The following is a 13,514-nucleotide window of genomic DNA, read 5'->3' as shown; positions in this document are numbered from 1 at the left end:
GAGTGAATTTGTGTGGGGGGGTGGAGGGCGAGAAAACCTGGATTTGTGCTGGAAATGGCCCAACTTGATGATCACTTCAGATAAGCTATTACCAGCAGGACAGTGGGGTGGGAGGAGGTATTGTTTCATATTCTCTGTGTGTATATAAAGTCTGCTGCAGTTTCCACGGTATGCATCCGATGAAGTGAGCTGTAGCTCACGAAAGCTCATGCTCAAATAAATTGGTTAGTCTCTAAGGTGCCACAAGTACTCCTTTTCTTTTTGTCTTTTACTATTTTATTTATTGCACTCAGTTAAATTAAAAAGTTAATGCAGCAGTAGGGCTGAAATATGGAGCACTCAAAAGACCATGGTGCAATGATGGAAAGACACCCTCTAGGTCTGGTACCAGGTCACAGCATGGAAATTACTAGCAATGATGATAAAACACATCACTTCCTGGAAAGTAGCTCCAGTTCCCAGCTGCGACAATGGTGCAGGCCACTATTCAGGGGTGGTCACTAGCTGGGATGATAGGGCAGGACATCCTCTGTGGATCCCTGCCCAGGACTTAGGAAGAAAGCATCTTCTAGAGAATCCATTCCAGGTTTCTGAACCTGTGCATGCTGGGACATGACCCTGAGAGTTTCATAAGGCTGTGTGGGTACCCATGCAATGCAGTGAATCTCGCTATTGAATCTCAAAGCCTTGATCTCAGGAGCTCCCAGTAACCAGAGACATAAACAGCCTCTTCCAATCTTTCATAAGTCTCTTTTTCATTATGAGAAATACAGATGCTGAGCCCAACAGATACACATGAATCCCTTCAGTGCTGCGTTCTGCTGCAGTAGAAGTCAGAGCTAGGCAACAACAGGGTGAATCTGAGCTTTGAGGCACACACAAGTACATCTGACTGTATTCGGGGGGGTCTCTATCTAATAGTGTCCACAGAGAAGTGAGAGCTTTTGATAGTGTCCACAGAGAAGCCCTCTGGAAGATCTTGCTATACTATGGAATTCCAGCAAAGAGAGTTAATCTGATAAAAACTTTGTATGATGAGTCTGTGTGCTGCATCATTGCTGAGAGTGGAGCCAGAATGGTTTAAGATTGCTACTGGCATAAGGCAAGGTTGTGTGTTATCCCCACTTCTCTTCTGCATTGTGATAGACTTGGTGCTCAGAAGAGCAATAGGTGCTGCTGAGGTGGTGTTGTTTGCGCTAGAGATAAACTGCAAGATTTAGATTTTGTGGATGATACAGTCTTCCTGGATACCAGGATGGAATGAAAAAACTCTGAATGAGCATAAGTGGGACTTTAAATCAATATTCAGAAGACCAAGATAGATAAGAGAGAATGCTATCTATACCAGCAGATGTCTGATTTGTGGGAAGAAAAGTATGAAAGAGTTGATGACTTCATCTACCTGGTAAATACAATAGCTGCTAGTAGCCAGCTCACTAAGGAAGTAAAGGCAAGACTCAACAAAGCCAGTGGATCTTTTCGCCATTTTCAAACACCTGGAAGTGTAGCAAGATACATCTACACACTAAAATGAGATTGTACAATATTACTGGCTACTCAACACTATTGTGTGCCTCAGAAATGTGGCAGATGTTGGAAGTTCACAACAGGGAGCTGAATGCACTCCATCGGCGTTGTTTAAGAAGAATCATGGGAATTCAAACGAGAGATTGTATAACCAATGTGGAAATGTTGCACCACACAGATCAGCAGACTGCAGACTCAATAATCAGACAGAGACGGCTACAGTGATTTGGCCATGCCATCAAGCTACCCTGCGGCAGAAGCATGAGGTGCATTTCAGATTGGATCCCACTTGGAGGGAAGAGAAGGAAGTCCTAGAAAACAAAGGATGACCAAAAAGAATGCTGTCATCATGGGGACAACTTACAATGGAGTCAAACATCTAAATCTGAACAGACAGAGATGGGGAAAATGGATTGCCTCGTGCCGGCCTAGGCACAGGAGATTCTAATGCTAAAAGCTGTCTAAGGCAGGGGTTCTCCACCTTTTTCTTTCAGAGGTCCCCCCAATGTGCTATAAAAAATAGGATGGCCCACCCTGTGTCAGAACCAGGAGAGCAAAAAGCTAGGGCTGGCATTAGGGGATAGCAATGAGGGCAGTTGCCCATGGCCAGATACCATAGTGGGCTCTGTGAAGCTAAGTTGCTCGGGCTTTGGCTTTCTGCCCTGGGCCCAGTGAATCTAATATCAGCCCTGCTCTCTGGTTTACTTTAGCAGACCCCCTGAAACCTGCTCGCAGACCCCCCAGGAGGCCACAGATCCCTGTTTGAGAACCACTGCTCTAAGGTATGCCCCAACACCGCAGCATCCGAGCACCTCACAGTCTTTAATCTGTTTATCTTTACAAACCTCTGGGAGGCAGGGAAGTGCTGTTATCCCCATTTTACAGATGGGAATTGAGGCCAGCTTGCCCAAGGTCACACAGGAGTCCATGGTGAGCATGTTTCTCAAGTCAGCACCCTAACCACTGGATCATCCTTTCTCTCTAGTGAGAACCACAGGTAGACTTCGTTAAATGTCCCTAGAAAAGTAAAAACTGTTGGTGGTCCCAGTCCAATGTTCTGACCTGATTTCTGCTGGGGCCCAGTGTGTAGCCGCCAGCTCTGGTAAGACATGATGCAAGTGGGGAGAGAAGAAAATTTGAGTGCTGTTTTTGCTGATCCACTGTGAAAATTGAGTGATCAAAACAGGGCTCAGAGAATCTCTGGGCAAGTTGTGCCTGGTCCCCGAGCCAGTCAGGGCTGTGTAGAACCAATTTGCAGCAGGATGGAGCTTGGGAGCTGGGATGGAAATTGATGCAACACAGCACATAGCAGACAGAGCTAAACCCTTTTATTTTGTGTTAGCACAGCAGCTTTAGCCTCAGGAGTAAAATGCAGCAGGTGATATGATTCTGCCCAGCTTAGAAAGAGTATCTTGTGTCTGTGCGTTAAAGCACAGGGTTATAGTTAAAGCTCTGGTAGGGATTTCTCCACTTGTGCTGTGTTCAGGGGGGAGATTCCTGATGATCAATGGTGCTCAGATATCCCCATTGTCCCTCTCTGCCTCTCTTCCTCCTGTAGCATTAGTCCATTGGGCTGTGACATCAAACCCACAGGAGGACTGGCTGGCTGCAAACATGCTGGCATTTGGGGTTTCACATCACATCATCATCCTCCTGCACAACTTGTTTCTTTACTTTGACAGTTGTAAACAGAGCTGGGCTGGTGAATTCTTTGGTGCTCTGAGGCACCTGCCCAGGGGCGGCCCTAGTCTAGCTACCAGCAACTGGCACCCTAGGCGAACCATGCAATCGACCCCTCCACCCCCAAACCGCAAGGGCAGATCTAGGCTGAGGTTTTTGGTAAGCTGGGAAACATTTTGACCCTTTTTTCCTTTTAATGTTTTTAAGCTTTTTTTTTTTTTAAAAAAAAGAGGCTTAATTATTCGGTTTGTTCATCTGTCCAACCTATGTTTCTGAGATCAGATAAAATAGAGATACAAAATTTTCAGAATAGATTTGTACACAACAGTTAGATGATATTTCAGTCCGATTTCAAATAAAAATGCATTAAAAATGTTAATTATAATTTTTATTATTACAAATCCAAAATCATCCATTATGCTATCCTGCTTTAACTGCCATTACCACCACATCCAATACAGAAAGAAATAAGAAAACTCTTCAATGAACTTTAACCTGTATTTACAAAACACTCTGAGTAAAAAACACTCTGTGCTCTTACAACATGACTTTTCTTGCTTTAAATTTTGAAAATTCAGTCACTAGTTCTTTTAGATCCAGTTTTCCAGCTATTTCATGCTCTATTGACATTGTGGCAAGTCCAAGTCTTGCACCATTGTTGAATGCAGATATGTTTTTATCAATTTTAACGTTGAGAAGCTAAGTTCCCCACTAGCTATGGAAACTGGCAAAGTGGAAAGAATGCATAGAGCTATAAAAATGTTTGGAAAACTGTCTGTGTTTACTTTCACAAACAAACTTCAGTACTTCTTCAGGAGTGGAATGTAGCAGAGTGCCCCAAGGGTTGGTCCTGGAGCCAGTTTTGTTCAAAATCTTCATTAACAATCTGGACGATGGTGTGGATTGCACCCTCAGCAAGTTTACAGATGACACTAAACTGGGAGGAGAGGTAGATACGCTGGAGGGTAGGGATAGGATACAGAGGGCCCTAGACAAATTAGAGGATTGGGCCAAAAGAAATCTGATGAGGTTCAACAAGGACAAGTGCAGGGTCCTGCACTTAAGACAGAAGAATCCTATACACCACTACAGACTAGGGACCAAATGGCTAGGCAGCATTTCTGCAGAAAAGGACCTAGGGGTTACAGTGGACGAGAAGATGGATATGGGTCAACAATGTGCCCTTGTTGCCAAGAAGGTCAGTGGCATTTTGGGCTGTATAATTAGGGGCATTGCCAGCAGATCGAGGGACATGATCGTTCCCCTCTATTCGACATTGGTGAGGCCTCATCTGGAGTACGGTGTCCAGTTTTGGGCCCCACACTACAAGAAGGATGTGGAAAGAGTCCATTAGAGGGCAACAAAAATGATTAGGGGGCTGAAGCACATGACTTATGAGGGGAGGCTGAGGGAACTGGGATTATTTAGTCTCCTGAAGAGAAGAATGAGGGGGGATTTGATACGTGCTTTCAGCTACCTGAAAGGGGGTTCCAAAGAGGATGGAGCTAAGTTGTTCTCAGTGGTAGCAGATGACCAAACAAGGAGTAATGGTCTCAAGTTGCAGTGGGGGAGGTTTAGGCTGGATATTAGGAAAAACTTTTTCACTAGGAAGGTGGTGAAGCACTAGGAGGGTGGTGAAGCACTAGGAGGGTTACCTAAGGAGGTGGTGGAATCTCCTTCCTTCCTTCCTTCCTTTTTAAGGTCAGGCTTGACAAAGCCCTGGCTGGGATGATTTAGTTGGGGATTGGTCCTGCTTTGAGCAGGGGGTTGGACTAAATGACCTCCTGAGGTCCCTTCCAACCCTGATATTCTATGATTCTATGATTAAGTCATCTTGAAAAGCCTGAAGCTCCCTACACAAATCTGCAGCATCAATGTCTTTTGAATTTTTGTGAGTCAATGCCGACTCCAGTTTTATACAAAATTCTCCTATCTGTTTTGCTGTTTTCTTTTGCAAGCTGTGGATATGATATAGAAAGCCAAATACTGACTCTAGCTGCTACATCTGTTGAAATCTTTCGTCAATCGAGTGAATAGCAGTATCAAGGACTGCAAAGTAGAAATTCACTTTCAACCTTTGTTTTGGGTTCTGAATGGGTGTCTCATCCTTCATATGAAAACTGCTGTTGCTTTTGCTGAATGCAAACTGGCTCTGGTTCAAATTCTGTTGGAAAGTCTATTTCTTCAGCAAGCTCGAGAGAATCTACCAATATTCTTTCAAACCCTTCATCGCTTCTGAACTCCTCCAGAATATTTTTAGTTTGCTGCAGTTTTTGGATAGCAGAAGGTATGTTCATGTTCTTTTCCTGAAGCTGCTTACTAGTGAGGTTAATCTTGAAAAGGATGTTATACCACAAAATGAGTAAAGACACAAATTTGAACTTGGAAAGGCCATTTGCAAGAGCTTCCGCATCTGAACGTGCCGTATTGCCAGATGATCCAGTAAAGGTAGAAGCATCAGAAATTTCAATTAGGGCATCATAAATGTTTCCAAGTTCATAGTGAAGAGGCTTCAAAGCATCAATGTGACTCTCCCATCTTGTCTGACTAAGTGGTTTTACAGTAAGAGAATTCACATGGCGAGTCAGAATCTCCCAACGGCGTGTTGAGCCTGGGAAAAACACATAAACACATTACACCAGGGCAAAGAAACTGCTTGACTCCAAACAACATCTAGCAGCATCATTGACAACCAAATTCAGAGAATGTGCACTGCAAGGAACAAAAAAGGCCCTAGGATTGATTTCCATCATTCTTCTTTGCACACCATTGTCTTTACCCTTCATATTACTCCCATTATCATAGCCATGGCCATGTATGTTTTCAACAGATAATGACATTGTTTCAAGCTCTTGTAGAATATTTTCAGTCATAAATGCTCCAGTCATCTCCTTCAGTGGTACGAAACCCAAAAAGTGTTCCTTTATGAGCACTTCAACATTATCTTCATCTGCAGACTTTTCCATATCCACAAAACGAATGATCATCGTCATTTGTTCAACATGAGTCACATCTGGTGTACAGTCCAGTATTATTGAAAAGTATTTTGCAGAATGGGCAGCTTCTGCAATTTTCTTTTTAATGGCATTTGCTAGGATTTGAATCAGTTCATTCTCATATTTTTCCTAAATAATGAACCTGTGTTTCATGATCAGTTATTTTTCGTAGATGCTCCTTCATGACTGGATCAAACAAAGCTAGATATTCAACATATTTTAAAAAGTTTCCATTACCTGGAGTGTATAATTTTTCATTTCTACCGTGGCCGCAGAATGCTAAATTTTGCCCACCAAGAACTCTCACTAAAGCAATCAGATACTCTAATATTTGTTGCCAATATTCTTCTTTTTTCCTTGATCACATGTAAATTTTCTTCATCGATAGTTTTTTCTTTTTCAATCATAATTCAAGTACTTTCCAATTTTGAAAACATTCCAAATGTTCTGTACTTCTTTCATGTGAAGAGAGAATTGAAGATATGTTTTTCCAGTCCTTCAAACCATTTTCAGTAGGTGATGTACCAATTGCTTGATTTCTAAACAACTTGCAGCAAAAGCAAAACACAGAGTCTTTCGACACTGAATATTGCAACCAGTTTCTTCCCCATTAATGAGTTTTCTCTTGTAATGCTGAGCAGAGAATTTTCTTTTATTTCCATCCTTAAGGAAGGGAAATTCATGAACTTGTTCGGGTCCATGTTCCATGAGAATGTGCCACACACTGTCATCACATCTGGCCCATGAAGCTGGGTCCCCATACTGTAACTTGTTTGTAGCTTCCTCATCCTTTCTTCCTTCTACTTCATTTACTTCAATTTCTGCATGTGTCTCTGAAGGGGACACAGTTTTTTCCACTTCCATATCAGTCTGATGCTGTGAGCTGCCTTCATCTAGAAGTAAGTTTCCATCATCTTGAGTTTCCAAACTGATTTTTTGCGGATGTGAGCTATCCTCATCTTGAAGTAATATACCTTCATCTTGATGTTCCAAACTGCTTCCATGCAGATGTGAGCTAACCTCCTCTCAAAGTAAAATTCCCTCATCTGGATGCTGCGAACTGCTTCCATCTTTATTTGGATTAAAGAGAAGATATTTCAGGAAGGATCCCTGCTGTTTTGTTTGGTCCTTTTCCTTCTCAGCCTTTCGTTTACGATACTCAGCTCCTGAGGGTTTTCTTTTTCCTCTTTCTGCCATTGATCATTTGAATATTGTTGTGTACTGTGCTCCCGACTGCAAGCATTATAGCGTTAAGGGTGGCTGACACACCACATAGTTGGAGATTTAAACCACATTGCAGCCATCCCAACATGTCTTTTCACTACTTAAAGGTTCAATGATTAAGTAACATACACTCACTTACCTATTAAAACAGTTAGTTACAGCGTTTACCTGGAAATAAAATGACCTTTTTCGACTTCATAACCCAACACCGGTTGTTTGGAAAATAATCCCCTTCCTCACAGTTACCTGCTTGGAGTGTGACATCATCACTTTTGTAGTCTATTAAGCATTAACGCTGTTACTTTTCTTTTATGGACCTTATTTATTATATGTGAACCAGTTATAACCAGTGATGAGCTGCCAAAATCTTAACAACCGGTTCCCTATGAAAAGTTCTGATTTAAGGGATGTGCCAAGAGGTGGAGGGGGCGGGAATGTAGTGGCAGGGAGGAGATTGCACAGAGGCAAAAGGGGCTCATTGCAGGGGGTGCAGTGGCAGGGAGAGAGTGGCACAAGGGAGAAGTGGGCAGGAGGGGGTTGTTGCAAGGGGCTGCAGGCAGGGGTGTGTATGTGTCTGGGGTTGTTGCAGGGGGGTGAAGGTGGCAGGGAGGGGTTTGCACAAGGAAGGAGTGGGCAGGAGGGAGATGGCAGGCCGTGGGGGGGTCCCGAGGTCGATGCAGGGGTGAAGGTGATCGTGGCTGAATGGGGGGGGGTTGCCAGGTGGAGGTTGCCCAGAGGCAAAAGTGGCAGGACAGGGTGGGTTGTTGGGGTGGGGGGTGCACAGGGGAGAAGGTACCTGGTCAGTGGGTGTTGGAGGGGGTGGCACTGGTTGGGGGCGGGGTGCCTTGGTTGCTCCCACATACACCATTCTCCAGGCCAGGGACTGGACCTGCCCACCCCCGGCATGCCGCAGGCTCATGCGGCTCCTCGCGGCCCAGGTAGGTACCTTGCAAGCGGAGAAGACACCCAGCTGCTCCTTCTTCCCCGTGGCACAAGCCAAGCCGGACTCCCTGCCTCCCCTGGGGCTCTTAGTGGTGGCAGCGGCAGCCACCGCTGAGAGCCCCAAGAGTGGAGGGGAGCTTGGCTTCGCTCACAGCATGGGGAAGAAGGCGCAGCTGCTAGACCCTCCCCTTCCCGCCACCGGCTGCTCCCCTGCCATGTCTGGAGCCGGGAGGTAGGGAGCAGTGGCAGCCTTTTGCTCCACTGTTTAAAAAAAATTGGTGGGGCACCACTTTTTGGCACCCCCAACCACTTGGCGCCCTAAGCAGCCACCTCATGGTTGCACCGGCCCTGCCCGACAGACCCCCCAGAACTTGCATGCCTACCCAATGCCCCCCCCCGTTCCCCATCCCCTGACCCCCCCCCCAGAACCTCCAACTGCTCCCTGCCCCTTATCCAACCCCTCCTCTCAGCTCCAGCCTGGCCCCCTTACCATGCTCCTCAGGGCAGCATGTATGGATGCCACGCGGCCCGCTGGAGCTTGCAGCCCCATCCCTTTACCATGCCACTCAAGCGGCAGGAGCTGCAGAGCTGCCCAGGAGCAGTCCAGAGCGCTGGCGCCAGCAGCACGACACACTAAGGCTCTGCGAGAGGGGGAAAGGCGGGGGAGCCTCCCCAGCCGGGAGCTCAGGGAGCCGTAACAATTTTTAACAATCGGTTCTAAAACTGGTTCAAAATTTAACAACTGGTTCGCGCGAACTGGTGAGAACCGGCTCCAGCTCACCACTGGTTAAAACAAAGAAAAATTTATAATTATGCAGCCCTATAATAATGCTAAGGTTTAATAACGCTTAAAGATACTCACATTTTGGATTTATAATGCTGAAAGATGTTATTCTTTATTCTTTGGCACTAAGAAACAAATTTTCCACAGTATTCGCTCGATTCTTAACCATCTACCTGCAACATGTTAAAATGACCATTTGACATGTATCAACTCACAATATTCCTGCTCTACATGAATTTCCAGCTATGCAACCTTGATGAATATTTGAGTTAGGTGTCACTAGCATTGCAGCTCTTGCCGCTGGCGGATGTGTTTCATTGTGGCTGAGTTATTGCTTATCAAAATTGCGGAGTGGGTGATCGTGACACTACATCTCAAATTGAAAAAAAATTCACCAAAATAGTAATTTTTTTGCAGTAAATAAAAGATTTGACATATTAATAAATTCTCAGAAATGTAGATAAATTAATTATAATTCATATTCCCTCCGTAAGCACACGGGAATTGAAATGATGACATCTTTGTTATTTTATTTGTATTTTTTCACGTTTTTCATTTTTTTAAATTTTTTTTTCATTTGATTTTTTTCCCTCAAATTTGGCACTCCATTTAACTTGGCAGCCTAGGCAACCACCAAGTTCACCTATATCAATGGGCCACCTCTGCACCTGCTCCCTTTGATATGCAAACAAGCTAATCCTCAGTGGCTTGCTGTAGCAGCGTCTCTCCCTGCTGAACTCTGGCAATGTTACTGGGATAGTGAGCACATAGAACTTAACCCCTTCAGCTCCATCTGAGCTTGCAAGATGAATCCAGCTGGAGGGGCAAGAGGATTCTCCCCTCCCCTGTTCCCCCAGCAGGAGCAATCCCATGTCCTCCCAATCCTTTGAAGCATGCTGCATCCATTAATGTGGATTAGCCCCTTACACCCACATGGCATGTTGGAAGCACAGGCGTCCATCCAGCCAGAGCACACTGCTTGGGGAACAGGAATAGATTTGATTTTCCCCGGGAGAGATGGAAAAATCCCAAAGCATCATCAACGAATGCTGATTTCTGGTTTAACGATGGGAGAGTGGGGATGTTCTTATTGGTTCTTCCCTTTAGTACTGAGAAGTTAGAGGGGTCTGACAAGAAATATCTAGATGCATATTCCTGACATAGAGAGAGAGAGAAAGAAAGCTGGAGAGAGAGACACAACCAGAGTTGAACAAACAACTTGGATTTCTTTAAATAAAGCAGAGAGCTGAGCACATAGTATGGAGAGAGAGGGAAGCAAGATCAAATGAAGCAAACACAGGCTTATTTCACTTGCCCTGAAGAAACATGGCTGGAAAAGTCTGCTTCTCAGAAATGGGGGAAGTGCTGGGGATCTGGGCAGGAGAGATCAGGCTGTGGTCTGACCCTCCGTTGGTGTCAGCTGACATCCTTCTGCTGGAGGCAGTGGCCACTCAGCTGATGAGGAGGTGGCCCCAAGTCCTCTTTCCATGACTGTCACTTTTCCATCTCACACTGCTAAAGCATGGCTGATGATGGGCCTTAAGATTCCAGCACGCTGGACCAAATTCATCCCTGGGGCTGCCGTGGGTAGAGATGCAGTGGTGATGAATGTGCCCTACTGTTTCTAATTCAGTGTGAGGGAAGGATGCCATAGTCCTCACTCCGTTCCCACAGATCTGCCCTGGCACTCCCTGGCAGCCAAGCATCGTCCAGGAAGAATATCCACTCATATATCCTTCCCCTGTTGTGATCCCAGTGCCCAAAGCCTCATATCCATCTCCAAAACCCTCTGTGCTAAAAGCACCTTACCAGAGTGTGAGTGCACTCATCCATCCCATCCCACGCACAGAGCCACATGGTACCCCCAAAGATCTGTGGAAGAGGGGCATGCTCAACACAATAGAGTGGATATGGACCATCAGAGAGTCCTCCTTTCCCCTATCCCATGGCAAGAGTGGGCCCAGGCCTGTTGCAGAGGAGGGATCTGGCTGGGCTCTCAGAGGAGGGAGAACTGGGAACCTGGAAGCAGGGCGCACTCAGAGCTGAGTCTGTTCTGTGTCCCACTTGGGCTGTCTGGGGAGGCTTCAAGCCATGGTGGACAGTGAGGGCTTAACTCCACTGTGGAACATTGACCCTCATAGACCTCTGTGCCAAAGTCGAATTTTCTGTAATATTTTTAAGATATCTGTGTGTGCCTCAGTTTCCCACTGTACTATGCCCAGAGCGGGGGAGGGGTGGAAAGTTTAAGTCTGCTCTTGGGGGAGAACAGGAGATATGAGATGTGTGTGCCACCATGCTGTCTGGGGTGGAATGAATGGGTCATTAAGGAACCAACTGGCTCTGAATCATGTCCAAATAAAGACAGCAGGAAACCCCCAGGGACCAGGACATTGACACCTGGCAGTCAACCGCCAAGAGGAAGGAAGTCCCCCACCCCAACCTCTCAGCAGGGAAGCAGAGCCAAGGCCCTAGCTGGAGACCAAAGAGAAAGGTGTTGGATGGTGAGGTTAAGGGTGGCTCTCTAAAAAAACACAGACCTCTCACCTTGGACTAAGAAGGAGCCAGAGACAGAGCCTGACATGAAATGCAGAGCAGTTTGGCGGGCTGGTTGCTATGGCTTGGCCAGACAGGCTATGTCTTAACCTTTATATCTCTGTGCTAACTCTAACTGAAGGACTTTCATATTCAGCAGCCCGGTGACCTAGGGTTGCCAAATTTCTACTCGCACAAAACCGAACACCCTTGCCCCGCCCCTCATCTGAGGCCCCGTCCCATTCACTCCATTTCCCCTCCCCCTCCCCAATTGCTTGCTCTCCTCACCCTCACTCACTCGCTCATTTTCACTGGGCTGGGGCAGGAGACTGGGATGTAGGCGAGAATGAGGGCTCCGGTTGGGAGTGCGGGCTCTGGGGTGGGGCCAGGGATGAGGGGTTTGGGGAGCAGAAGGGGGCTCCAGACTGGGGGTGGAGCCAAAGAATTCAGAGTTTGGGAGGGGGCTCTGGGCTGAGGCAAGGGGTTGGGGTGTGGGAGAGGGTGCAGGCTCTGGGCTGGGGGTGCAAGTTCAGGGGTGGGGCTAGAAATGATGGGTGCAGGAGGGTGCTCCGTGCTGTGGCTGAGGGGTTCAGAGTTTGGGAGGGGGCTCCACGTTGGGGCAAAGTGTTGAGGTGCAGGGGGGGTGAGGGCTCCAGCTGGAGGTGAGGGCTTTGGGGTGGGTCTGAGGATGAGGGGTATGGGGTGCAGAGGATGCTCTAGGCCGGGATCAAGGGGTTCGGAGGGTGGGAGGGGGATCAGGGCTGGGGAAGGGGGTTGGAGTGCAAGTTGGGGGTGATGGATCCAGCTGGAGATGCAGGCTCTGGGGTGGGCCCGGAGATGAGGGGCTTGGGGTGCTAGAGGCGGCTTCAGGCTGGGGAGTTGGGCCAAGGGATTCGGAGTGCATGAGGAGGCTGCGGGTTGAGGCAGGGGGTTGGGATGAAGGGGGTTGAGGGCTCTGGGCTGGGGGTGTGGGCTCTGGGATGGGGCTGGGGATGAGGGGTTCAGTGTGTGGGAGGGGGCTGGGTTGCAGGGGGGTTAGGGCTCTGGCTGGGGGTGCAGGCTCTGGGGTGGGGCCAGGGATGAGGAGTTCGGGATGCAGGAGGGGGCTCTAGGTTTCAGGGGGACTCAGGGCTGGGGCAGGGGGTTGGGGCTCAGGATTGGGGTGTGGGCTTACCTTGGGCAGCAGGTCTGGCTCCTAGGCGGGGGTGGGGGTGGGAGCAGGAGCCTCCATGCTCTGCTCTCCCCCACAGGCACCTGCCCCGCAGCTCCCATTGGCCGTGGTTCCTGGCCAATGGGAGTGAGGAGCCAGTTATTGGGGCGAGAACAGTGTCACGGAACCCTGTGGCCCCCGCATCTAGAAGCTGGACCTGCTGGCTGCTTCCAGGGCACAGCACAGAGCCAGGACACATAGGGACTAGCCAGCCTGCCTTAGACTCACAGCACCTCCAACCGGACTTTTAATGGCCTGGTCAGCGGTGCTGAATGGAGCTGCCAGGGTCCCTTTTCGACCGTGCGTTCCAGTCAAAAACCAGAAACCTGGCAACCCTAGATTCATAGATTGTTCCCTGGTTTTGGAATGGCCACCTGCTGTCGCTGCAAATAATCACCGTGAGCATAGCATCCTGAAGGGACACAGAACACGCCTCTTGCAGGAGTCTGCTTGGCTAGATTCGCTGCAGGGAGCCCTGGGGAGACACAGGGATCACTGATGCCTGAAGGCCCAGTCTTGGAGGCTGTGGGCCTGTCCCTGTGGAACTGGGTGGTTCCTGGAGGCTTGGCACTCCCAAGGGACTGGTTCCAGCCTGGGCCATAGACCAACCCATATGGAT

The 13,514-nt window shown here is 47.7% G+C and overlaps 1 protein-coding gene across 1 annotated transcript in view; it reads left to right on the top strand.

Annotated features, from left to right (window-relative positions):
* LOC311526886 (coiled-coil domain-containing protein 33-like) overlaps positions 1-13,514 on the top strand; it is a gene marked incomplete at its 5' end in the record, with an annotated part of 412,533 nt that overhangs the window by 215,847 nt on the left and 183,172 nt on the right. The gene's annotated exons all lie outside the window — the stretch shown is intronic.

This window comes from Lepidochelys olivacea (assembly GCF_965140295.1).
Source record: "Lepidochelys olivacea isolate rLepOli2 genome assembly, chromosome: 10".
Classification (NCBI taxonomy): domain Eukaryota; kingdom Metazoa; phylum Chordata; order Testudines; family Cheloniidae; genus Lepidochelys; species Lepidochelys olivacea.
The sequence above is the reverse complement of the archived record's forward strand: the minus strand, read 5'-3'. Positions and strand labels throughout refer to the sequence as shown.